This window comes from Danio rerio, chromosome 7, assembly GCF_049306965.1.
Source record: "Danio rerio strain Tuebingen ecotype United States chromosome 7, GRCz12tu, whole genome shotgun sequence".
NCBI lineage: Eukaryota > Metazoa > Chordata > Actinopteri > Cypriniformes > Danionidae > Danio > Danio rerio.
In genome coordinates this window covers 64692683-64719076 of record NC_133182.1, presented here as the reverse complement: position 1 = coordinate 64719076, position 26394 = coordinate 64692683, and the positions used below count along the sequence as shown (strand labels likewise).

Here is a 26394-nt window from a genome sequence, read left to right as displayed (position 1 = left end):
AAACTTTTATTTATTGACAAATAATATATTATATTATTTTAACAAATATATATAATACATTTGTTGTGCCTTCTATCATTTTTTATTATCAGCATTTTATATATATTTTCACATTTTCACAGTATGTCTGATAATATTTTTTCTTCTGGAAAAAGTCATATTTGTTTTATTTTGGCAAAAATAAAATCAGTTTTTAATTTTTTAAACACCATTTTAAGAACAAAATTATTAGCCCCTTTAACCTACTTTTTTTCTCGATAGTCTACAGAACAAACCATTGTTGTACAATGACTTGCCTTATTACACTAACCCGCCTAGTTAACCTAATTAAGCTAGTTAAGCCTTTAAATGTCACTTTAAGCTGTATAGAAGTTTCTTGAAAAATATCTAGTCAAATATTATTTACTGTCATCATGGCAAAGATAAAATAAATCAGTTCTTAGAAATCATTCATTAAAACTTATGTTTACAAATGCATTGAAAAAAATCTGCTCTCTGTTAAACAGAAATTGGGGAAAAACTAAACTGTATATTAAAAATAAATAAAATTAGATATATTATAGGTTGTATATAAAATTACATTTATTTATATATATAATTTTATATACAACTAAAACTATAATATATATAATTTTATTTTATTTTTTAAAAACATACACAGATTCAAAGAGAACCACAAATCAACAGGGAGACTGCAAAAGAACAGCTTCTACTTTAAACTGGACTGACTAAAAATCTACTATTAAATATATCAAAACTATACAGACAAATGTAAAATAAAGTTAAACACCCTAAATCTGTTGAAACGAGTCGATCTGATGGCAGTTGAGATTGCAGGATATTATTGGTCTGAAGCTCATGTCCAAGTTTATTTTACATTCTATGGTAGAAACATGCATTGAGCCTTGCTAGATCCTCCTGTGGTGCACGTCTCTTATTAAACACTCACAGGACATTAATTTAGACAACTATGCAGATGTATTAAATCACAAAAAATACACAAAGAGAGACTTTCACTTTCACTTCTTGCATAGTTTGGGATTGAACAGACATGCGTAAAGTAGTTGCAGACACGATCAAGCTGTTTTTGCTCTTGTTTTGAGTTTGTAGTAATCAATTCGAGAACAGGAGAAAGCGCATGACTTCGATCATTTTAATATAGCATACTATAATGAAATCCAAAAAGTTATAGTATAATATTGAGAGGTCATATCGTGGCCTTCCTGCAGGGTTGCTGAGGCTCACTAGTGGGCTGCGGCCCTTTGGTTGAGAATCCCTGACCTATATGCTATAATATTGCATGATAACTATGTCTGTATACAATAACATAAATTTGATTGTTACTTTGACTTAATCTGATTGTAATGCAGTAATGTGCACCTTTTGTAAAGCTGATTTAAAATAATTATTGTAAAAAGTGCTGTACAAATAAACCTGACTTGAATTGAACAGTTGGTGGACAGCTGTATACTTTGGGAAGTCCTGCTGCTGCTGCCAGGCTTCTAGAGCACCTGCAGGCCAGAGACTGGATCTCTTCTCACCTGCTCTGAACTCAACACTGATGCAGCACCAGGTGGGAACTTATTCACTGTCACTCAGTGCTTTTAAAAAAGCTTTTGGTTACCTTTGGATTAAGCCTGTTTCACACATAGCCAACTAAAATGCCTTCATTGTAAAATGAAGTCAAAATTATCCACCCACCTGTAAATGTTTTTTTTTTTCCCCACAGGATGTTTAACAGAAGATTTTTCACAGTATTTCCTATACTATTTTTTATTCTGGGTAAAGTCTTATTTTTTTTTTTGTTTGTTTTTTTTTCAGCTATAATAAAAGCAAGTTTTTAGTTCTGTTAAGCAATAAGTTATGCGGATATAAAGTGTAACATTCACTATATCAGTTAAAACATAAGGCTGTGGAAGATTTTTTTATCTATATTTGAAGTTTTGTGTCATAAAAGTTATTTTAAACAAAAAGAAAACAATTTACTTGCGAATGGCTCACATGTTTTCATTATTTTTATTTCTGACAATGTGAACACAAATCTGACTTTATATCCCTTCAGTTACAGGCTTCAGGCATGAAATGTGTGAAAAAGGCTGAATAAAATGTAGAGATCAGTTTAAAATGAGTAACAATAAGCTGTTTGTTTCTTCAGGCTGAGAATCATGAATAATGCTGCTGAAGATCAACAGGTTTCTCTCACTTGTCGAATGTCTTCTTTCAGGTAATGATCCTCCTGTTTCCATCATTCAGCATGTTTAGTGAGATCCATAAGTAGATTCTGTTGTTTTGTCATTGCAGATTGTGGAGGAAGCTCCTACAAGAAGCTTGAGTTTGATCCAGAATGGCTGGCCATCTTGAAAGCGACAGACAACCTTCAAATACCATCCGCCAGTTTCTGGAACCCTCTGTTGGACAACACAGCAGACACAAAACACATAACAATGACTTACTGATAGCTTTCTGATACTACTGTACCCTTTTCACAAGCCTGACGTGTTTAGCTGTCTTCGGCATCTGAAATCCTTAAAAGTTTTTAACGTTTTGTTTTTAAAAAAAACAAATGAACATTTATATGTGTTTATGAATGTATCATATCATCTTGCTTCGAATTACAAAAAATGAATTGTGCAATGTGTTTTCAATGCAGCGTCTACGAGGCTGAGAGTAAAATGAACGCTATTCTCTCCTCTGGCTGCTGTCATCAGTCCCACACTAGTTTTTTCCTTTTCTGAAAGTCTTTATAACACCATTGTGGAGTTTGTCTTTTATTATTTTATTAAGTTATTTGTTGTACTCACTCTCCCATTCACTGCGCTCTAAGTTTTCCCTACTATGACGACAGAAATGTGAAAAGGGTCTATTGACAACTTTGGCTTAAAAGAATAGTTCACCCGAAAATGAAAATTACCCCAACATTTACTCCATCATACAGTATACCCTCAAGTCAGACTCAGGTCAGGTGTATAAATGTTTATGGGGGGATTTTTATTTTTGGGTGACATATTTGTTTAACTCGTTCATCCCAGTAGATGTAACACATTTACATGACATGCGCAATAAAATAAGGTCAAATTACTGTATTCATCTGAACTGAGGTCACGATAGTCAGTACTTTACGCATGAATTCATTTCTATTTCTAAGTAGTTTAGCATCCTGTTCTTCTTCTTTCAGGTGGGACTGCAGTCCTTCAGACAGACATCTACATCCTGGTGGGCAGAGCGGACAGGCTTACAGGGAGAAGATTTTCAGCTTTCTTTGATAACTAGAAATTTTAGAAGAACTGCATTTATCAGAATTAAACATGCAAGACATTTTAAATGACTTTATCGTCACATTTGCTCAAGTTAAAATATCCTTGTTAAATAAAACTTCATTTAAAAATAAAAGAAAAAAGTCAATAATTCTGCTTGCTCCAAGCTATTTAATATTGTAATATAATGCTACAAAAGCTTTTTTATTTCAGGTTTATCAGCTATTTGAATATTTTAATCATCAAAGAATCCTAAAAAAACTAATCAAATGCTAATAAATATTGATAATAATAGTTATGATAATAATAATAGTATTAATATTAATAATAACAATAATAATATTAATAATAATAATAATAATAATAATAATAATAATAATAATAATAATAATAATAATAATAATAATGGACTGTTTTTGCTGTGCTTTGGAGCAAATGCAGGTTTGGCGAGCAGAAGAGACTTCTTTAAAAAGTTAGCTTAATAGATAGTGGGTTTTTTTCTATAAAAAATTAATTGTCAAAATAAAAAAAAATATTTAAATAATTTTAGATATTGTATATTTCTCCGGTAATTTGTCATTATTATTGTTTTATTTGGTAAATTAGAAGTATAGTATAGTATCAGGATTTCAGACATGCTCATTTTAGTCAACATGATACTAATGTTTTACAGTAGCTTTAGAGGAGTTACAGTAAGTAGTCAGTTTACTAACCTTGCTTTTTAGTCACAATTCATTTTTCTGACAGTGGCTGATTAAAAATGCTCTAAATGACAATATTTTTATTTGAAATGTTGAAGAAATGTTATCAGACTGTATTTAAATGGAATTATTATCATTATTATAAATAAAGACCATTCATTATTATCATTAAATATAACATCAAACCAAAACACTAAGTAAAACAAATGTAACTAAAATTTAAATAAATAAATAGTAAAAAATAAAACACTTTAAGCAAATATTTTGGGTTTAAGGGGTACAACTAAGAGTTGTGATTCCTTTATTAAATGACAAATTCATGCATGGATCACTAAATATTTTCAGAATCAATAAACTATTAATTTTACTGCTGCTTTTTACATTTTTAGAGGTTAAAACAGCCCATTGTGCTGCTCGATGCTCTGATATTTAATTATTATATCATTCTACTTTGTCTGTATAGTCATGTACACACACTGGTAGTTTCACTGCTTTCTGCATTTTATTATTCATATGTATTTTTTCCATAAGGAACTGAATCAGAAGCGCATTGCAGAATAAGATCAATAGTGTTGTCCCTTGAGAACACATGTTAAAATACTAATTTTTATGAGACACTGAATAAAGTAATTATTACTAAATATCATGCACTTGCTTGGTTATTGATAATGAGGAAACATTTAAACACGTAAAAAATATGCCATGTAGGCTCGGCTCGGATGAAAAACACGGAAGAGGAACCAGAATGAAGGAGAGGACCAGAGAGAGACCCAGCGCTCCTGACAGAACCCAGCACAGTAATCCCTCTGGTTCCAGCTGAACACACAATACACACAACAGTCAACAAGATCAGACAGACACACACACACACACACACACATCTTAAACTGAAATTTCCCTAGTAGCAAAGAATTCTGGCCCAGATTTGGCAAAAAGCTGGCACAGCAGGCATTCATCCGGCACTGGCATACAGCATGTGGGCCAAACATGGCCCGGGTTTGGCAGAGGTGGCACCGTTTTTAAGGCGGCACACAAGATTTGGGCCAGATGTAAAACGTAGTATTTGGCCCAGATTTAAAAATTTGATAAGTGGGCCATGTGAGTTTGGCCAGTCTTGACCCACATTTAAAATACACTCAAATCATTTTTGAGTAAAGAAAAAAAATTCCACCAATCAGGTCACTTTGAGAAAAAGCGTGCCCATAGTGTGCCTAAAGAGCATCCCTCCATGGGTTTATCAATTTCATTGCAATCGTGACACACCAACCTATCTGGCCCAGTTCAGGCCCAGTTATGAGTTATTAACTTGGCTGAGACTTGGCCCAGATATGGTCTGTGTTTGGCCCTTGTCTGAAAGCCAGATTTGGTCCAGTCATGTACCGTAATTCACTGCGGCATGTGGGCCAAGCAAAACCTGATTGTGTGGGCCAAAGCTGGGCCAGAGAAATTTTGCTATGTGGGTTTAAACGTTCACAGGTTAACACATCCCAGCCCACCCCTGCTGTCCCTGCTGAAAAAACCAGCATAGACCAGCATTGCTGGTCACCAGCAAGACCAGCATATGTTGTGTTTTGGTGCTGGTATGCTGGTGACCAGCATGGGATGCTGGTGCTGGTATGCTGATAACCAGCATGGGATGCTGGTGCTGTGATGCTGGTGTAATGCTGTGATGACCAGCATGAGATGCTGGTGCTATGCTGGTGACCAGCATGGGATGCTGGTGTTATGCTGTGGTGACCATGGGATGCTGGTGCTGTGATGCTGGTATTATGCTGGTGACCAGCATGGGATGCTGGTGCTGTGATGCTGGTGACCAGCATAGGATGCTGCTGCTATGCTGGTGGCCAGCATACAAGCACCAGCATCCCATGCTGGTCACCAGCACCAAAACACAACATATGCTGGTCTTGCTGGGATTTGGGTGCTATGCTGGTGACCAGCATGAAATGCTGGTGCTGGGATGCTGGTCACCAGTATGAAATGCTGCTGGGATGCTGGCGCTGGTATGCTAGTGACCAGCAATCCCATGCTGGTCACCAGCATCCCATGCTGGTCACCAGCACCAAAACACAACATATGCTGGTCTTGCTGGGATTTGGGTGCTATGCTGGTGACCAGCATGAATTGCTGGTGCTGGGATGCTGGTCACCAGTATGAGATGCTGCTGGGATGCTGGCGCTGGTATGCTAGTGACCAGCAATCCCATGCTGGTCACCAGCATCCCTTGCTGGTCACCAGCACCAAAACTCAACATATGCTGGTCTTGCTGGGATTTGGGTGCTATGCTGGTGCTGGGATGCTGGTCACCAGTATGAGATGCTGCTGGGATGCTGGCGCTGGTAATATGCTAGTGACCAGCAATCCCATGCTGGTCACCAGCATCCCATGCTGGTCACCAGCACCAAAACACAACATATGCTGGTCTTGCTGGGATTTGGATGCTATGCTGGTGACCAGCATGAAATGCTGGTGCTGGGATGCTGGTCACCAGTATGAGATGCTGCTGGGATGCTGGCGCTGGTATGCTAGTGACCAGCAATCCCATGCTGGTCACCAGCACCAAAACACAACATATGCTGGTCTTGCTGGGATTTGGGTGCTATGCTGGTGCTGGGATGCTGGTCACCAGTATGAGATGCTGCTGGGATGCTGGCGCTGGTAATATGCTAGTGACCAGCAATCCCATGCTGGTCACCAGCATCCCATGCTGGTCACCAGCACCAAAACACAACATATGCTGGTCTTGCTGGAATTTGGGTGCTATGCTGGTGACCAGCATGAAATGCTGGTGCTGGGATGCTGGTCACCAGTATGAGATGCTGCTGGGATGCTGGCGCTGGGATGCTAGTGACCAGCAATCCCATGCTGGTCACCAGCACCAAAACACAACATATGCTGGTCTTGCTGGGATTTGGGTGCTATGCTGGTGACCAGCATGAAATGCTGGTGCTGGGATGCTGGTCACCAGTATGAAATGCTGCTGGGATGCTGGCGCTGGTATGCTAGTGACCAGCAATCCCATGCTGGTCACCAGCATCCCATGCTGGTCACCAGCACCAAAACACAACATATGCTGGTCTTGCTGGGATTTGGGTGCTATGCTGGTGACCAGCATGAATTGCTGGTGCTGGGATGCTGGTCACCAGTATGAGATGCTGCTGGGATGCTGGCGCTGGTATGCTAGTGACCAGCAATCCCATGCTGGTCACCAGCATCCCATGCTGGTCACCAGCATCCCTTGCTGGTCACCAGCACCAAAACACAACATATGCTGGTCTTGCTGGGATTTGGGTGCTATGCTGGTGCTGGGATGCTGGTCACCAGTATGAGATGCTGCTGGGATGCTGGCGCTGGTAATATGCTAGTGACCAGCAATCCCATGCTGGTCACCAGCATCCCATGCTGGTCACCAGCACCAAAACACAACATATGCTGGTCTTGCTGGGATTTGGATGCTATGCTGGTGACCAGCATGAAATGCTGGTGCTGGGATGCTGGTCACCAGTATGAGATGCTGCTGGGATGCTGGCGCTGGTATGCTAGTGACCAGCAATCCCATGCTGGTCACCAGCACCAAAACACAACATATGCTGGTCTTGCTGGGATTTGGGTGCTATGCTGGTGCTGGGATGCTGGTCACCAGTATGAGATGCTGCTGGGATGCTGGCGCTGGTAATATGCTAGTGACCAGCAATCCCATGCTGGTCACCAGCATCCCATGCTGGTCACCAGCACCAAAACACAACATATGCTGGTCTTGCTGGAATTTGGGTGCTATGCTGGTGACCAGCATGAAATGCTGGTGCTGGGATGCTGGTCACCAGTATGAGATGCTGCTGGGATGCTGGCGCTGGGATGCTAGTGACCAGCAATCCCATGCTGGTCACCAGCACCAAAACACAACATATGCTGGTCTTGCTGGGATTTGGGTGCTATGCTGGTGACCAGCATGAAATGCTGGTGCTGGGATACTGGTCACCAGTATGAGATGCTGCTGGGATGCTGGCGCTGGTATGCTAGTGACCAGCAATCCCATGCTGGTCACCAGCACCAAAACACAACATATACTGGTCTTGCTGGGATTTGGGTGCTATGCTGATGACCAGCATGGAATGCTGGTGCTGGGATGCTGGTCACCAGCATGAGATGCAGCTGGGATGCTGGCGCTGATAGTGACCAGCAATACCATGCTGGTCACTGATAGCAAATTACATCTGGCCCAGATATGGCCCACATACCGCGCGGAATGACGGCGATGACTCAACCTGATTGTGGCTGTCATAAGGATCCAAAAGTCAGCCACAACTGAACCAGATCTGGGCCATATCTCAGAAAAAGCTTGGTCCATATCTGGGCCAGATGTGGCCCATACATTTTCTTAGATCTGGCCCAGCTGCGGCCCATGCAAATTCTGAAATCTGGCCCAGCTGCGGCCCATGCAGTTTCTCAGATCTGGCCCAGATGCGGCCCATGCAATTTCACAGATCTGGCCCAGATCTTGTTCAGTTGCGGCTGACTTTTGGGTTAGATGTGGCTGACATCTACATTTGGTAGCTATATAAATCACATTAAAAGGAATGCTTAGTTTAAATTGCTTTATTTAAAAAATTGCTTTAAAGGAAGCATATAAATTGATAAATACAAATATAGAATTTATATAAATTATATTAAAAGATGCATACAAAAAAAACAACAACAGATTGATCAATGCAATACATATAAATATATGAATTAGATAAATAAATGCATACAGAATTATCACAAATTAAATGCAAATAAATAAATATAAAAGTTAAAATTAGGTAAGTGGATATACAGAATAAGAAGAACATACAAACACAAATGTATATACAAATTAGATAAATAGATACAGAAAAAAAAAACACAGAAAATATATATATATATTTTTTTATAAAATGCATATTAATTAAATTAACAAATGATAATTACAGAGACAAGATAAACAAGTACGAGTAGACAGAACAAACACAGAAATCGAATATTTAACAAAAACATATTATTTAAAAAATTACAACGAAAAAGAATTTGTCTGATGAAGAGCCGGCGGCTCGAAACGTTACACGCTCTGTGTCAGCCTTTTTAATTTAATAAATTTGTATTTTTGGAGCCTTGGTGTTGCCGCCTTTGATTTACATTAAATAATTACAATTAAATATTTATTAGCATCTACCCAGAACCAAATTTTTTTTTTTAATTAAATAAACTGAAAATCCAACAGGGCAGTCCAAGAGTGAGGTCAGGGGCAAGCAAGGGTCAAAGCCAAAAAAAACAGTCCAATGCAAAACATCCTGAAAATCGGAGAAGACAACAATTAAAAGGTGCTGTTTGCAGAGTATATACAGGCACAACTCGATTAAAATTAAGGACTTTTAAGCACTTTTTTAAGCACCTATTTTTATTTTTAAGACTGACAAGCAACGTATTGAACACCTGAAATGTATTCTCAGCAATACATAAAAACATTCCATAGGAACTACCTATCGATTTATAAAAAATAAAAAATAATATTAATATAATATTTCATAGTATTAAACCTATTTTAAATGTGCTTGTGAAATTATTTTTTTAATGTTTTTGTAGATGGAAAGAGAACTGAAAATTAAATTACATTAAATTAAAGGACTAGAAATACTATTATATTGCTAAAATAAAACAGATTTTAGTAAATAATACTAATACAGAGTAAAAGTACATGGTACTATTTTAGCTAGTTACATTTGGAAAAAAAAATCGGATTTTCATTACGGACCTTTTTTAAGTGTAAACTTGTTTGAATGGTTTAATTGTTTAATTACAAGACTACATAAAAAGGAATTTGCACTAACAAAGGAAGTTTATTTCCTTTAAGGAAGTTTAGTATATTTTCAAGCTTAGGAAGGTTTTATACTTCCTTATAATATTATTAATATTATAAAATATTTGAAATATTTTTTTTACATTTTCTACATTTTTCAAAGCAGTGTTTTAAGAGCCTTATTGTTTATTTTGATAAATGTAACAACAGATTGCTTTGACCTGTAATGCCTGTACAATTTAGTTACGCTTTAAGACAGACTATGTATAAATCATACAAATACCTCATTCAAAAACTTTTCCAGCATACCAACCCCGTGACGTCAGACACAGCAATATTCCAAGTTGGGGGTGCCTTTGTGCTAAAAGCTCTAGTAAAACATGCCCTTTTCATCAAAATTGTTACATTAATCAAGTTTGGTTAATATATTTTTTATTAAATCAGAAAGCAATTTACGAAATAATGTAAACTCGATTGACTGCATCACTTCTACTACAAGACACTGGGAAGAATTTTTGCTAGGCGATGTAGGAAGATCTGACACTCAAAGTTTTCTCCATCAATTCATAGTCTGAAATCTTGGTAATTAGTGAAAGTACCTTTGAACTGACCGCAGATCTTGATGTAGTCTTTCTTGATCTGGTCTTCTCCACTTTCGATCCTTCCCTGGATTCATCTTTACAAGGAAACTGCTGAATGGAAAAAAAAATACTTAGTGATAAAAACCTGGACTATATCATGCTATAAAATGTTTGAAATAAAAGCAGCATAAAAGGACAAGCTAGTGGTGGAGGTTTGCTAGAAAAATCTGTGAGAGAGGATGTTGTGTGTGAGTCAGACTGAGACAGACTGTTGTATGAATGTGTGTTTTTGAGTGTATGAATGTGAGAATGCATTCACAAGAGTGTGTGTTAGTTTGAGGATTTTGCTAGGGTCCAACAGAGTAATTTGTTTAGTTAAGTTGTTAAAAATTATTTTCATTGATTAAATACTTGCCCATATATAGATGTAAAGAATAACCAAAAGAAATAATGCATTAAAATGTCATTATATTTTATATTCAATCTGCAAATCATTTGTTGTGAAATTTGAATGACTTCCATTCAGTATATGAAGAAAATAAAATTAGAATAAGAATAAAACAATAGAACTCTATAAAAAAAATACTTCCTATCAAAATAAAGCAGGTGCTTTTACCTTAAGGAACTTTATTAGTATGGTTCCCTGCTTCCAGTTAGTTCAACTTCAGATACCTCCATAATCTGTACTCTGGTGCTTCATTTGGTTCTTGACTTAAGGCTGATTTATACTTCTGCGTCAAACGCCGGCGTATGCTATGGCGCTGACGCATAGCCCTTCGATGTGGCCGTCGCCGTCACTGATGTGCACTTCTCAAAAAATGTAACTACACGTCGCAACGACGCCTAGCGTAAGCTCTGTGATTGGTCGGCTTGGTAGCGCTGACGAGTCTGGGCGGGACCGAGAGCAGCGCGAATGTAAGCGAGCGATTGTTTACAAGTGTGGAGTACCGTGAAGGAGCTCCGGATGGAAAGTTTTGTTTTGTGTTTACCTCATAGTTAAAGTTGTTGTACGTCCACCGGTTCCTGCCTCAAAATGAGCGAGTTTGAGCCACTTGTACATCCCGGAAGTGTTCAGGAAAAGCAAAAAAGTAGCGAAGAAACTCGACACAGAGGAACATTTACACCTCATTGCCAACTAGCGTTTCGGAAGTGTTAATGCAGACCGACAGAGACAGCGCGCAGAAGTATAAATGCACAGCCACGCGCGTTGCATGCGCCGTTGGTTACGCCGGTCCCCTGACGCAGAAGTATAAATCAGGCTTTAAGAGTAACTGGTGTCGCATTCCAGGTCCATCACAATCTGAGCTAGAAGGACAATATGACAAAAGACAAGACAAATGTGAATACACATAACATACAGAATAAAACATTTAAAGATATAGTTTACTATTCTGCCACCATTTATTCATCCTCTACTTGTTTCAAAGCAGTTTGAATCTGTTAAACACTAAAGCAGATATTTTGAAGAATGTTAGAAACCTGTAACTATTGATTAACATAGTAGGAAAAACTGGGTTTGTGTTCATTCATTTTTTTTTCAGCTTCATCCCTTTATTAATCTGGGGTCACCGAAGTGGAATGAACAGTCAACTTATCCAGCATGTTTTACGCAGCAGATACTCTTCCAGCTGCAACACATCACTGGGAAAAACCCATACACTCTCATTTACACACATTAACTAAGGACAATTTAGCTTACCCAATTCACCTGTACCGCATGTCTTGTGGGGGAAACAGGAGCACCCGGAGGAAACCCACGCCAACACGGGGAGAACATACAAACTTCACACAGAAATGCCAACTGACCCAGCCGAGGCTCGAACCAGAAACATTTTTGCTGGGAGGCAACAGAGCTATCCACTGTGCACCGCACCACCTGAGTTTATGTTCAACAGAACAAAAAAAATATTTTGAAACAAGTGGAGGATAAAAGACGTCATTATTTTTGGGTGAACTATCCCTTTAAATTTTTGTGTCAAGCATTAGTCTTTAAAAACTTATGTATCACTACAGGAAAAATAAATCAAGTACCTCTTGTGAACAAGCAAAATCATTATGCCATTGTTTTCAATGGTTTTCTTTTACATTTTTCACTCTGAAATTATAACTTAAACATGCGATCCAAGGTAAATTAATCTACTTTAAAGTTACGTCAACAGACTGTGTTTTTCCAGCTCACCAATACTGTCAAATTTTACATTTTCAGAAAACAATTCAATAAATTACCTTGTGGAAACATTTAGACTTTCTTTAAAATATGATTTTTTTAATAATAGATATTTTAAATAAGCTATGACCTCACACAGTGATAAAATAGCAGCAATAAATCTTGTAATATTTTAATAATAAATAAAACATAAAATATATTATTTCAGTTCCCAACAACCAGTCTGACATATACAAGTTACAAAATATGTACAATATTGTACCTGGTGTGCTTGATGATGAAGTAAAACAATTAGTAATGCACTGATGTGAGAGTTGTCCTTTCCTTCAGCTTGCATCCTTGCATGATTCCTTTCTTTTCTGTAACAAATTAATACAATACAATCAATTTATAAAAATATTATTTTTACTTGCCACAAAACCATTTGTTTGTACTTGATACATATGTACAAGATTAATGGTGCAATTCAGTTTCCAGGCTGTTTTAAAGTAATATAAAACATAAGATATGGATTTTAAGCTTATTTAACACAATTGATTTTATTTTTTAACAAGGTTTAATATTTCATAACACACTTAGCCTTCTTTTTTAGCTAATTAATTTCCTTCATAAGTCATTTAACACATCATGTTTCAACTGTGGATTTTTTTTCAAACGTTTTGGCTTTAAAATTTTTTTAATGCAGACCAGTCTCAACAGTGGCCAGCATGAACCACATACTGTTACTCTGCAAACTTTTGCTGAAACTTGACAAAACACACATTAACAAGCAAATCAAGATCATTAGGATTAACGTTACCAAAAAGAGACTGTTCGTTCAGTGTTTGAACTAAAACCAGTACAAAAGCAGAACTCGGCACCTATTACAACTGTATAAAACGGACAGCATATGATTCATTCATTCAAGCTCCCGTTTCGACGCTGTTCTTCATATAACACGTCTTATTAATCATTTAATTGGGAATGACGAGCGTAAAAGGACAATTGTAACTTAAATGAATTTGTTAAAACCCCGAGCACAATCAACTTAACAGATTACTGAACTGACGGCGGCCATCATTCTTAGCCGTTTTTAGCCATATTATCCACATATAAGTTACAGTTTTATCACTATTCAAAACAGGGGCTTTTCTAACTAATAAAAACATTGCCTGACGACAAATATCTCACAAATATGATTTTAAAATAATAACTTACCCGATAAAAAGAAGAAGATGAAATGGCGGACTTGACTTCACTTCCTCGTTTGAAAAAATGAACCGTCATTCACGAGGCTCCGCCCACTCCACCGTAATGCAAGGATGAAGCGAAACACATATTCGCCACCAGGGGGCAGTTTATGATTATGTTTTTAAATAAGTAAATAAATAAATGAATAAATATATATATATATATATATATATATATATATATATATATATATATATATATATATATATATATATATATATATATATATATATATATATATATATATTAGGGTAAGGGTAATTAGGCAAGTTATTTTATAACAATGATTTGTTCTGAAACTGTCGAAAAAATATATAGCTTAAAGGGGTTAATAATTTTGACCTTAAAACACTTTAAAAAAAATTAAAAACTGCTTTTATTCTAGTCGAAGACTTTCTCCAGAAGAAAAAATATTATCAGACATACTGTGAACATGTCCTTGCTCTGTTATGTAATATGTTATTTTTAATATTCAGTAGCTTGTTATATAAAAACTATAACACTTTAAGATATATTTACAATCAACTAATTGCTAATTAACATGCTTATTGATAGCATATTGTCTATAAAATTTGTTGACGCTGTTACAGGTGCACACACTCAGAACCAGGATAGACTTTTGGGCCTTTCTATGTTGAGTTTGCATGTTGTTTCTGTTGGTTTCCAGTTTCTTCCATAGTGCAAAAATTTGCAGTATAAGTGAATTTTGGATAAACTAAATTTGCTGTAGTTTGTGATTAAGATAATGTGTGGTGTTTCCCTGCACTGAGGATTGTACCCTCAGGGCTGTGTTGCAGAAGCATTAGTATCTGATTGCAGACTTGCATATGCAAGCTGAGACACACAGTTTGACATGCAATGTCAGAAACAATGCACTCAAATAGAGCTAGTGACATCAAAGTGAGGGGTCGGGTTAGGAGCGGGGTTAGGTGTGCGCATTAAAATTGGTCAGATTTATTTTTATTATTTTTTGTGTTCTGTAGAATAAGTAAATAAAACTTTGTTTTGTTTACAAAGATCAGTTTATTTACGAACACATTCATGTTATTCACATTCTACTGCTCAGTTCTCTGACATTTTTTTCTATATAGTTATTTTATTCATAAACAAAACATTTATGTCTATTTAATATTCAAATTAAATAAAAAAAGAACAATGTTGTATGTGGCATTTAATCAAACAAAATCATTATAAAAATGTAGAATTGCAAAAAATAACACCAAGAAAACAGCACTTTAATTCAGTATTATTAGATTATGAATTCATTTGTAAAATTGTTCGTTAAAAAGTAGTACTAATAGCAAATTAAATCCACCCAGTAGGTGGCGGTAGAACACTGTCTTAATTCATTCAAATGGAACTGAACAAAACATTAATGGATCAAAACATAATAAATGATAAAACTCATTGCATTTATAGACATTTATAGATATACCAGGTAATATGAAAAAAAAAATTTTACTCATGCTGGAACATTTACATATAACAGATAATATAAATTTATATTCATAGCAGCCTTAAAGTAAAAATAAATCCATTATTGAGGAAATAAACTGAATTAATATGTGATAAGGTTACAAACATATACTTTCCCTGATAAGCAATAGCTTATTCCTATTCTTAATAACCTAAAGAATCATTTTCAATCTCAGAAAGTCTTATTTAGAACATGCAATGTTATTATTTTCAGAGAAGGTGTAGCGCTCTCACTGCCTGATGAGGGACAATAATGTTTATAAAACACAGGAAACACAGAACTGCTGTTGCTTCACATCAGAGTCTGTGTTTTGTTTGAGCAGCAAGCCCCTCCCACTCATTAGGTATGCAGTCCACAGGCAGAAGTAGCCAATCGGAAAAATGTAAATCCTTGCATCACATTACATTAATTTACAATATTTATTTTCTATTTTCTACTTCATAAAATGAAAGTGTACAGACTTAGAAAGACAAATTAACTTTGATTTTCAATTTCTAATAATTTGTAACCACTTCAAAGGCTCCCGTTAATTTAAAGTTAAACCGGAACTAAAAATACACAACATGCACTACACCCGATGTGTCACACACGGGCCACATCTGGCCCACATACAGCAGGCCACAACTCACACTACACCCGGTGTGACACACACGGCCCATATCTGGCCCACATACGGCAGGCCACAACTCACACTACACCCGGGGTGTCACACACGGGCCACATCTGGCCCACATACAGCAGGCCACAACTCACACTACACCCGGTGTGACACATACGGGCCACATCTGGCCCATATGTCTCCTGCCATTGCCAGAAGTGAGCCATATGTGCCTTAGTTGGCCCAGATGTGGCCCAGAACTGTATGCTATCTGGGTGGTAGTTTTGTCTTGCTTGTCCACCAAACATGGACCAGCATCACCAGCAATACTAAGCTGGTAGACAAGCATGACCAGCAAGCCGAAGCTGGTCTACCAGCATAACCAGCAAGACCAAGCTGGTAGACCAGCATGACCAGCAAGACCAAGCTGGTAGACTAGCCTGACCAGCAAGCCGAAGCTGGTCTACCAGCAAGACCAAGCTTATCTACCAGCTTCACCAGCAAGACCAAGCTGGTCTACCAGCATCACCAGCAAGACCAAGCTGGTCTACCAGCATCACCAGCAAGACCAATCTGGTCCACCAGCATCACCAGCAAGACCAAGCTGGTCTACCAGCAAGACCAAGCTGGTCAACCAGCAAAACCAAGCTGGTCTACCAGCATCACCAGCAAGACCAAGCTGGTAAACCAGCTAAACCAGCATTGACCAGCATAGACCAGCATGAAAATCATGCTGGTCTTTGCTGGTTTTTTCAGCAGGGGTGGCTATTGTAAGGTAGTGTTTTGGAACTAATTACCAATGTTTTAAGGACGTACATTAATTTAAGTCCTTAAAAAGTGATTATAAACGGGTCGCATCACCACACACACGCACTATTAAAGGGGCTGCCACGCCACTGCTAACGTGAGCAGACTTCTGACGTGGAAACGTATGACGAAGTTCAAAAGTAAAAATTTAATAAAGAAAAACGGGGAAAATATTTATTTTTAGGTATATGGGGCTGATAATACATGATTATTAAGATATTTTCTGTATTTAGTAACATTTAACAAATACTGTACTGTAAACACACAGCTTTTGCTGCTCTAATTGACTTAACGCTGAAATCAATTATTGTTTACATTTAAATGAGTCTCGTCGTCATTCTGTCACCATGGCAACTTGAATTGGTTTAAACATCCACACAACTGTCTATAAAGTAATCAGTGCTGATCATCGCGCTACAAACTTCTGCACAAATTTCCCTTGGCAAAGTTTCAGCAGTTTGAGAAGTGTTTGAAGTTGTTCGTGATGACTCTGCGGCGCTCGAGAAGAACCAGGACGCGCCCCGGGCACCTGAAGGACTTCCTGCTGGAGCGCGTCTCTTCGTCTGAGGAGCCAGCAGCGGCGGCCAGGCCGGACACCTGCAGCTCGTCGGACACTTCCCTGGAGGAGAGGTACCTGAGGAACGCGGCTGTTCTTCCTGTCCTCCGTTCCGCAGCATCAGTCTCCTCAGCGGGTGAGTGTCCACAGGAGGAGCCCCTTTCCATCCACGGTCGGAGTGTGCAGGACTTTCAGCAGATCTACTCCAGTGTGATGGGCTCCACCAAGAAGAGACGCGCTAGCCGATACAGCCTTCAGCAAGGACTCGAGATCAAGCAGCGGCTCTGGGAGAAGCTGGACCGGCCTGCACTGGAGGAGACCGAGCAACCAGATGGACGTGTGATCATCACGGAGAGCAGGTCCGAGTCCAGCGTCGCTCCTAGATTCAGGGTGGACATCAGCAGAGAGCCACTGCCCAAGGAGCCCCGGAGGAAGAAGCCCAGGCACTGAACCATACTAGTGCCAGATGAAGGATCAAGGGCTTGTATGTACATACTGTATATATTGTATATAGTTATAGAATAAGTTTGCATGACATCAAATTAAACTTTTCATTCAAGTTTTATCACATTGCTGGATGTTTTGGTGACGGTCAGTGCTGCTGATATTCGGCTCTCAGGTTGTTGGGTTCTTTTGGATGGTTTGCTGGATGTTGACATGCGTTTAGCAAGGTTGTCTAGGCGGTTTCTTGCGTGTTGCTGGTCTCCTCTGAGTGGTTTTTGGTACATTAGTGGTTGTTAGTTGTTAGTGTTGGCTGTTGGGTTAGGGTAGGTTAGGGTCCCTCACACGGTTTGCAGCTTGACGAGCTGTGAGGGCTTGTGTGCATCAGTGAGGCTGAGAGCTACGCCACTGGTACTTCACAGATACCGGTAGGGTCACCCATAGTGGACAGGTCTCAGCTGAGATGCCCGACCAAGACAAACCACCTGATTCTGGACAGCAGTATTGGCCTGATGCTCCAGATAGAAGATCCCACCTGAGTGACTGGAAGAAACTTCAAACACATTGACCAATGCAAGCTACTGTTAGCTATCCTCTGACAAAAAAAAAAAAAAAAAAAAATAAAATGATATATATATATATATAATATATATATATATATATATATATATATATATATGCACACACACACATACAAACATGGTATATGTATGTACACAGTACAGGCTAACAGGTTAAAAAATACCCCAAAAACCGATTCATCTTTATTTCTATAGCGCTTATTATTGTTATTAATATTATAATCTTTATTATTGTTATTATATCCTTTATTTAGCTAGGAGATCACATTGAGTACTGTCTCTTCTTCCGGTGAGATCTGATCAAGATGGCAGGCAGCACATAAAGTGTTTTTACAAAGTATATTGTGTCAAAGCAGTTAACGTAAAAGTTCTAGTAAATTGAAACTGTGTCAATCCAGTTTTCAGAGCACTGTAAAAAGCACTGTTGTCTCTATTTTGAAAAGCATTATGCATATATACCTAAAAAAAATATGTCTTCCTCACAGTTGTTTGGCCCACTGCCTGCTTTTTCAGTTCATCTTTCTCTGTTCACCTACTCTGCACACACCTTGTGGTGTGTGGCCTCAGGTGTGTGGCTGTGGCTCCATTAATTTAAAACTCCAGTATGTAGGGTATTCAATTCTATTTGATGAAATGGATGCAGACTCAACAAAAATGCTTATTACCAATGTCAGTTTCCACGAATCTGCTTTATTAGCTATTAAAATTGTACTTATCTAGTTAACGTAAGCTTGTTTACAATATAGCATGTTGCATAGTGCACTGCATCTAACATGCCAAAGCCGTTTTCCTTGCATTGTTTTATTTGTGAGGACTCGGCACAATATTTGGCATTAACGGTTACAATTAGCATATTGTTTAGCTTTGCATTTACTAAATAAACACTGTGCTATATCTGAACTGACTACACTGTATTTTTTGTATAATCAATTTTAATTCTGTTCTTAAGTGTCTTTGTTCATTTTAAATATAATTTAAACCTTTTTTTAATTCCTTGTTTTTGATTGTTGTGTTAGTTTTATTTTCTTTGGGTATTTTTTCTTTGGTTCTTTTTTATTTTTATTTACATCGATCAGTTACTGTATTGATTATTTGGTCACACTTTACAATAAAGTTCATTAGTTAATGTTAAGTAATGCATTTACTAACATGAACAAACAAGGAACAATACATTTACTACAGTATATATTTATGCTAGTTAACGTTAGTTAATGTAAATACAGTTGTTCATTGTTATTTCATATTAACTCATGGTGCATTATCTAATGTTAACAAGCATGGATATGAATGTTAAAAATGCATTAGTAAATGTTCAGTTATGATTAATAAATGCTGTACAAGTGTTGTTCATGATTATTTAATGTTAGTAAATGCATTAACTAATAAACCTTATTGTAAAGTGTTACCAATTATGTATTAATTGATTAAGTTACAAAACATGGCTTATTTTACAAATCGTTTTCACAATAGCAGTTTAAATTTGATTGTGTGTTGATGGCTTGACTGTAAACGACATAAACAATGCAGTGAACAGCTTTGAAAAAAAATCTTCTTCTTCATTGAAACTTTTCATTGCAAACTTGTCATTGCATTTTTCCCACTGTGGGGACTTCTTTAGTATAATATGACTGGATTATTTCTGTCTTTAAAAAAAAATGCCCATGAGAAATTTTATATTTATTGCCCCCACTGTTAAATGAAATTTTCGGCCATGAGCACATTTAATGCAGTTACATTACATTAACAATGTCTCATAACAGATTAAAATGTGTCACTATTAAAACTATGGTACAATGAAAACAACTAATTCATTATTACAATATAAGTATGTTACACATTTATTAGGCTATATCAAATTATTACACAATTTAACACAAGTTTTAAAAAAGTAAAAAAAATCAGCCAAATAAGCTACATAAAGGGGAAGTCCACAGTAAAACAGACTTGGTTAATCTGAATTCAAACAACTATCAATCAGTCAAACCTAGTTAACCTAATTAAGCTAGTTAAGCCTTTAAATGTCACTTTAAGCTGTATAGAAGTGTCTTAAAAAATATCCAGTCAAATATTATTACCTGTCATCGTGGCAAAGATCAAATTAATCAGTTCTTAGAAATCATTTATTAAAACTTATGTTTAGAAATGCATTGAAAAAAATCTGCTCTTATCTGCTGTTATTGGGGGAAAAAATAAACTTCAACTGTATATTAAAAATAAATAAATTAAGATATATTATAGGTTGTATATAAAATTACATTTATATATATATATATATATATATATATATATATATATATATATATATATATATATATATATATATATATATATAATTTTATATACAACTAAAACTATAATATATATAATTTATTTATTTATTAAAAAACATACACAGATTCAAAGAGAACCACAAATCAACAGGGAGGCTGCAAAAGAACAGCTTCTACTTTAAACTGGACTGACTGAAAATCTACTATTAAATATATCAAAACTTTACAGACAAATGTAAAATAAAGTTAAACACACTAAATCTGTTGAAACGAGTCAATCTGATGGCAGTTGAGATTGCAGGATATTATTGGTCTGAAGCTCATGTCCAAGTTTATTTTACATTCTATGGTAGAAACATGCATTGAGCCTTGCTAGATCCTCCTGTGGTGCACGTCTCTTATTAAACACTCACAGGACATTAATTTAGACAACTATGCAGATGTATTAAATCACAAAAAATACACAAAGAGAGACTTTCACTTTCACTTCACGCATAGTTTGGGATTGAACAGACATGCGTAAAGTCATCAAAGATCAAGCTGTTTTTGAGCTTGTTTTGAGTTTGAAGTGATCAATTCGAGAACAGGAGAAAGCGCATGACTTCGATCATTTTAATATAGCATACTATAATGAAATCCAAAAAGTTATAGTATAATATTGAGAGGTCATATCGTGGCCTTCCTGCAGGGTTGCTGAGGCCCACTAGTAGGCCGCGGCCCTTTGGTTGAGAATCCCTGACCTATATGCTATAATATTGCACGATAACAATAACATAAATTTGATTGTTGACTTAATCTGATTGTAATGCAGTAATGTGCACCTTTTGTAAAGCTGATTTGAAATAATTATTGTAAAAAGTGCTGTACAAATAAACCTGACTTGAATTGAACAGTTGGTGGACAGCTGTATACTTTGGGAAGTCCTGCTGCTGCTGCCAGGCTTCTAGAGCACCTGCAGGCCAGAGACTGGATCTCTTCTCACCTGCTCTGAACTCAACACTGATGCAGCACCAGGTGGGAACTTATTCACTGTCACTCAGTGCTTTTAAAAAAGCTTTTGGTTACCTTTAGATTAAGCCTATTTCACACATAGCCAACTAAAATGCCTTCATTGTAAAATGAAGTCAAAATTATCCACCCACCTGTAAATGTTTTTTTTTTCCCCACAGGATGTTTAACAGAAGATTTTTCACAGTATTTCCTATAATATTTTTTTCTTCTGGGTAAAGTCTTATTTTTTTTTTTGTTTGTTTGTTTGTTTTTAGCTATAATAAAAGCAAGTTTTTAGTTCTGTTAGGCAATAAGTGATGCGGATATAAAGTGTAACATTCACTATATCAGTTACAACATAAGGCTGTTTTTATTTATGACAATGTGAACACAAATCTGACTTTATATCTGTACAGTTACAGGCTTCAGGCATGAAATGTGTGAAAAAGGCTGAATAAAATGTAGAGATCAGTTTAAAATGAATAACAATAAGCTGTTTGTCTCTTCAGGCTGAGAATCATGAATAATGCTGCTGAAGATCAACAGGTTTCTCTCACTTGTCGAATGTCTTCTTTCAGGTAATGATCCTCCTGTTTCCATCATTCAGCATGTTTAGTGAGATCCAGAAGTAGATTCTGTTGTTTTGTCATTGCAGATTGTGGAGGAAGCTCCTACAAGAAGCTTGAGTTTGATCCAGAATGGCTGGCCATCTTGAAAGCGACAGACAACCTTCAAATACCATCCGCCAGTTTCTGGAACCCTCTGTTGGACAACACAGCAGACACAAAACACATAACAACGATTTACTGATAGCTTTCTGATACTACTGTAGCCTTTTCACAAGCCTGACGTGTTTAGCTGTCTTCGGCATCTGAAATCCTTAAAAGTTTTTAACATTTTGATTTAAAAAAAACAAATGAACATTTATATGTGTTTATGAATGTATCATATCATCTTGCTTCGAATTACAAAAAATGAATTACCGCTTGTGCAATGTGTTTCCAATGCAGCGTCTACGAGGCTGAGAGTAAAATGAACGTTATTCTCTCCTCTGGCTGCTGTCATCAGTCCCACACTAGTTTTTTTCCTTTTCTGAAAGTCTTTATAACTCCATTGTGGAGTTTGTCTTTTATTATTTTATTAAGTTATTTGTTGTACTCACTCTTCCATTCACTGCGCTCTAAGTTTTCCCTACTATGACGACAGAAATGTGAAAAGGGTCTATTGACAACTTTGGCTTAAAAGAATAGTTCACCCGAAAATGAAAATTACCCCAACATTTACTCCATCATACAGTATACCCTCAAGTCAGACTCAGGTCAGGTGTATAAATGTTTATGGGGGGATTTTTATTTTTGGGTGACATATTTGTTTAATTCGTTCTTCCCAGTAGATGTAACACATTTACATGACATGCGCAATAAAATAAGGTCAAATTACTGTATTCATCTGAACTGAGGTCACGATAGTCAGTACTTTACACATGAATTCATTTCTATTTCTATGTAGTTTAGCATCCTGTTCTTCTTCTTTCAGGTGGGACTGCAGTCCTTCAGACAGACATCTACATCCTGGTGGGCAGAGCGGACAGGCTTACAGGGGGAAGATTTTCAGCTTTCTTTGATAAACAGAAATTTCAGAAGAACTGCATTTATCAGAATTAAACATGCAAGACATTTTAAATGACTTTATCGTCACATTTGCTCAAGTTAAAATATCCTTGTTAAATAAAACTGTTCATTTAAAAAAAAAAAAAAAAAAGTTAATAAATCTGCTTGCTCCAAGCTATTTAATATTGTAATATAATGCTACAAAAGCTTTTTTATTTCAGGTTTATCAGCTATTTGAATATTTTAATCATCAAAGAATAAAAAAAAAAAAAAAAAACGAATTAAATGCTAATAAATATTGATAATAATAGTAATGATAATAATAATAGTAATAATAATAATAATAATAATAATAATAATAATAATTATTATTATAATAATAATAATAATAATAATAATAATAATAATAATAATAATTGGACTGTTTTTGCTGTGCTTTGGAGCAAATGCAGGTTTGGCGAGCAGAAGAGACTTCTTTAAAAAGTTTGCTTAATAGATAGTGGGTTTTTCCTATAAAAAATTGATTGTCAAAATAAAAAAAAATAGATTTTAATAATTTTAGATATTGTAAATTTCTCTTGTAATTTGTCATTATTATTGTTTTATTTTGTAAATTAGAAGTATAGTATAGTATAGTATCAGGATTTCAGACATGCTCATTTTAGTCAACACGATACTAATGTTTTACAGTACACTGTTAACCCTTACTGTAGATTATGCAGTAAATAACTGTAAAATAGCCAGTGTTTTGCTGTAATAAAAGGAAACAGTATTTTACTGTAAAAGGAGCAGGATTTGTATGAAATTTTGTATTGCAAAGAATAAATTACAGTAATTTACTTTATGTACCCATTACAGATAGTTACTGTGATAATAAATGGTAAATGACTGCTCAACCATTACCCATGTACTCTGATGCTTTATGTTGCTATATATATATATATATATATATATATATATATATATATATATATATATATATATATATATATATATATATATATGGTTCAGTTACAGTAATTAACTGGCAACACTGTTGCCAGTTACTTACTGTAACCAAACTTTTACAGTGAGTGGCTGGCAACAGTGTTGCCAGTATTCTACTGTAAAAAAAAACCCAGTAAGGTCTAACAGTGTAGCTTTAGAGGAGTTACAGTAAGTAGTCAGTTTACTAACCTTGCTTTTCAGTCACAGTTCATTTTTCTGACTGTGGCTGCTTAAAAATGCTCTAAATGACAATATTTTTATTTGAAATGTTGAAGAAATGTTATCAGACCTTTATAGAATAAAATGCCTATTAACATTTAACTTAAACCCATAAATCCAGAGAAAGTTCTTGGTCTCTTATTTCTTCTGCCACAACTGTATTTAAATGGGATTATTATCATTATTATAAATAAAGACCATTCATTATTAGCATCATTAAATATAACATCAAACAGAATTACTAAATAAAAGAAATGTAACTAAAATTTAAATAAATAAATAAATAATAGTAAAAAATAAAACACTTTAAGCAAATATTTTGGGTTTAAGGGGTACAACTAAGAGTAGTGATTCCTTTATTAAATGACAAATGTATGCATGGATCACTAAATATTTTCAGAATCAATAAACTAATAATAATTTTACTGCCGCTTTTTACATTTTTAGAGGTTAAAACAGCCCATTGTGCTGCTCGAGGCTCTGATATTTTATTATTATATCATTCTACTTTGTCTGTATAGTCATGTACACACACTGGTAGTTTGACCGCTTTCTGCCTTTTATTATTCATATGTATTTTTTCCATAAGGAACTGAATCAGAAGCACATTGCAGAATAAGATCAATAGTGCTGTCCCTTGAGAACACATGTTAAAATACTAATTTTTATGAGACACTGAATAAAGTGATTATTACTAAATATCATGCACTTGCTTGGTTATTGATAATGAGGAAACATTTAAACACATAAAAAATATGCCATGTAGGCTCGGCTCGGATGAAACACACGGAAGAGGAACCAGAATGAAGGAGAGGACCAGAGAGAGACCCAGCGCTCCTGACAGAACCCAGCACAGTAATCCCTCTGGTTCCAGCTCAACGCACAATACACACAACAGTCAACAAGATCAGACAGACACACACACACACACACACACACACACACACACACACACACACACACACACACACACACACACACACACACACACCCACCATCAGTCTTAAACTGAAATTTTAAACATTCACAGGTTAACACAACCCAGCCCACCCCTGCTGTGGCTATTGTAAGGTAGTGTTTTGGAACTAATTACCAATGTTTTAAGGACGTACACATTAATTTAAGTCCTTAAAAAGTGATTATATAAACGGGTCGCATCACCACACACACGCACTATTAAAGGGGCTGCCACGCCACTGCTAACGTGAGCAGACTTCTGACGTGGAAACGTAAGACGAAGTTCAAAAGTAAAAATATAATAAAGAAAAACGAGGACAATATTTATTTTTTAGGTATATGGGGCTGGTAATACATGATTATTAAGATGTTTTCTGTATTTAGTAACATTTAACAAATACTGTACTGTAAACACACAGCTTTTGCTGCTCTAATTGACTTAACGCTGAAATCAATTATTGTTTACATTTAAATGAGTCTCGTCGTCATTCTGTCACCATGGCAACTTGAATTGGTTTAAACATCCACACAACTGTCTATAAAGTAATCAGTGCTGATCATCTACAAACTTCTGCACAAATCTCCTGTTGGCAAAGTTTTAGCAGTTTGAGAAGTGTTTGAAGTTGTTCGTGATGACTCTGCGGCGCTCGAGAAGAACCAGGACGCGCCCCGGGCACCTGAAGGACTTCCTGCTGGAGCGCGTCTCTTCCTCTGAGGAGCCAGCAGCGGCGGCCAGGCCGGACACCTGCAGCTCGTCGGACACTTCCCTGGAGGAGAGGTACCTGAGGAACGCGGCTGTTCTTCCTGTCCTCCGTCCCGCAGCATCAGTCTCCTCCTCAGCGGGTGAGTGTCCACAGGAGGAGCCCCTCTCCATCCACGGTCGGAGTGTGCGGGACTTTCAGCAGATCTACTCCAGTGTGATGGGCTCCACCAAGAAGAGACGCGCTAGCCGATACAGCCTTCAGCAAGGACTCGAGATCAAGCAGCGGCTCTGGGAGAAGCTGGACCGGCCTGCACTGGAGGAGACCGAGCAACCAGATGGACGTGTGATCATCACGGAGAGCAGGTCCGAGTCCAGCGTCGCTCCTAGATTCAGGGTGGACATCAGCAGAGAGCCACTGCCCAAGGAGCCCCGGAGGAAGAAACCCAGGCA

General features: G+C 36.7%; 1 protein-coding gene and 1 long non-coding RNA gene across 2 annotated transcripts in view; one reads left to right on the top strand and one right to left on the bottom strand.

Annotated features, from left to right (window-relative positions):
* stim2b (stromal interaction molecule 2b) overlaps positions 1-26394 on the bottom strand; it is an 860843-nt gene that overhangs the window by 770198 nt on the left and 64251 nt on the right. The window lies entirely within an intron of this gene.
* On the top strand, positions 21405-22205 carry LOC141375174 (uncharacterized). The gene is made up of 3 exons (XR_012382784.1): positions 21405-21492; positions 21978-22046; positions 22124-22205. It is a non-coding gene; the product is annotated as an uncharacterized lncRNA (long non-coding RNA).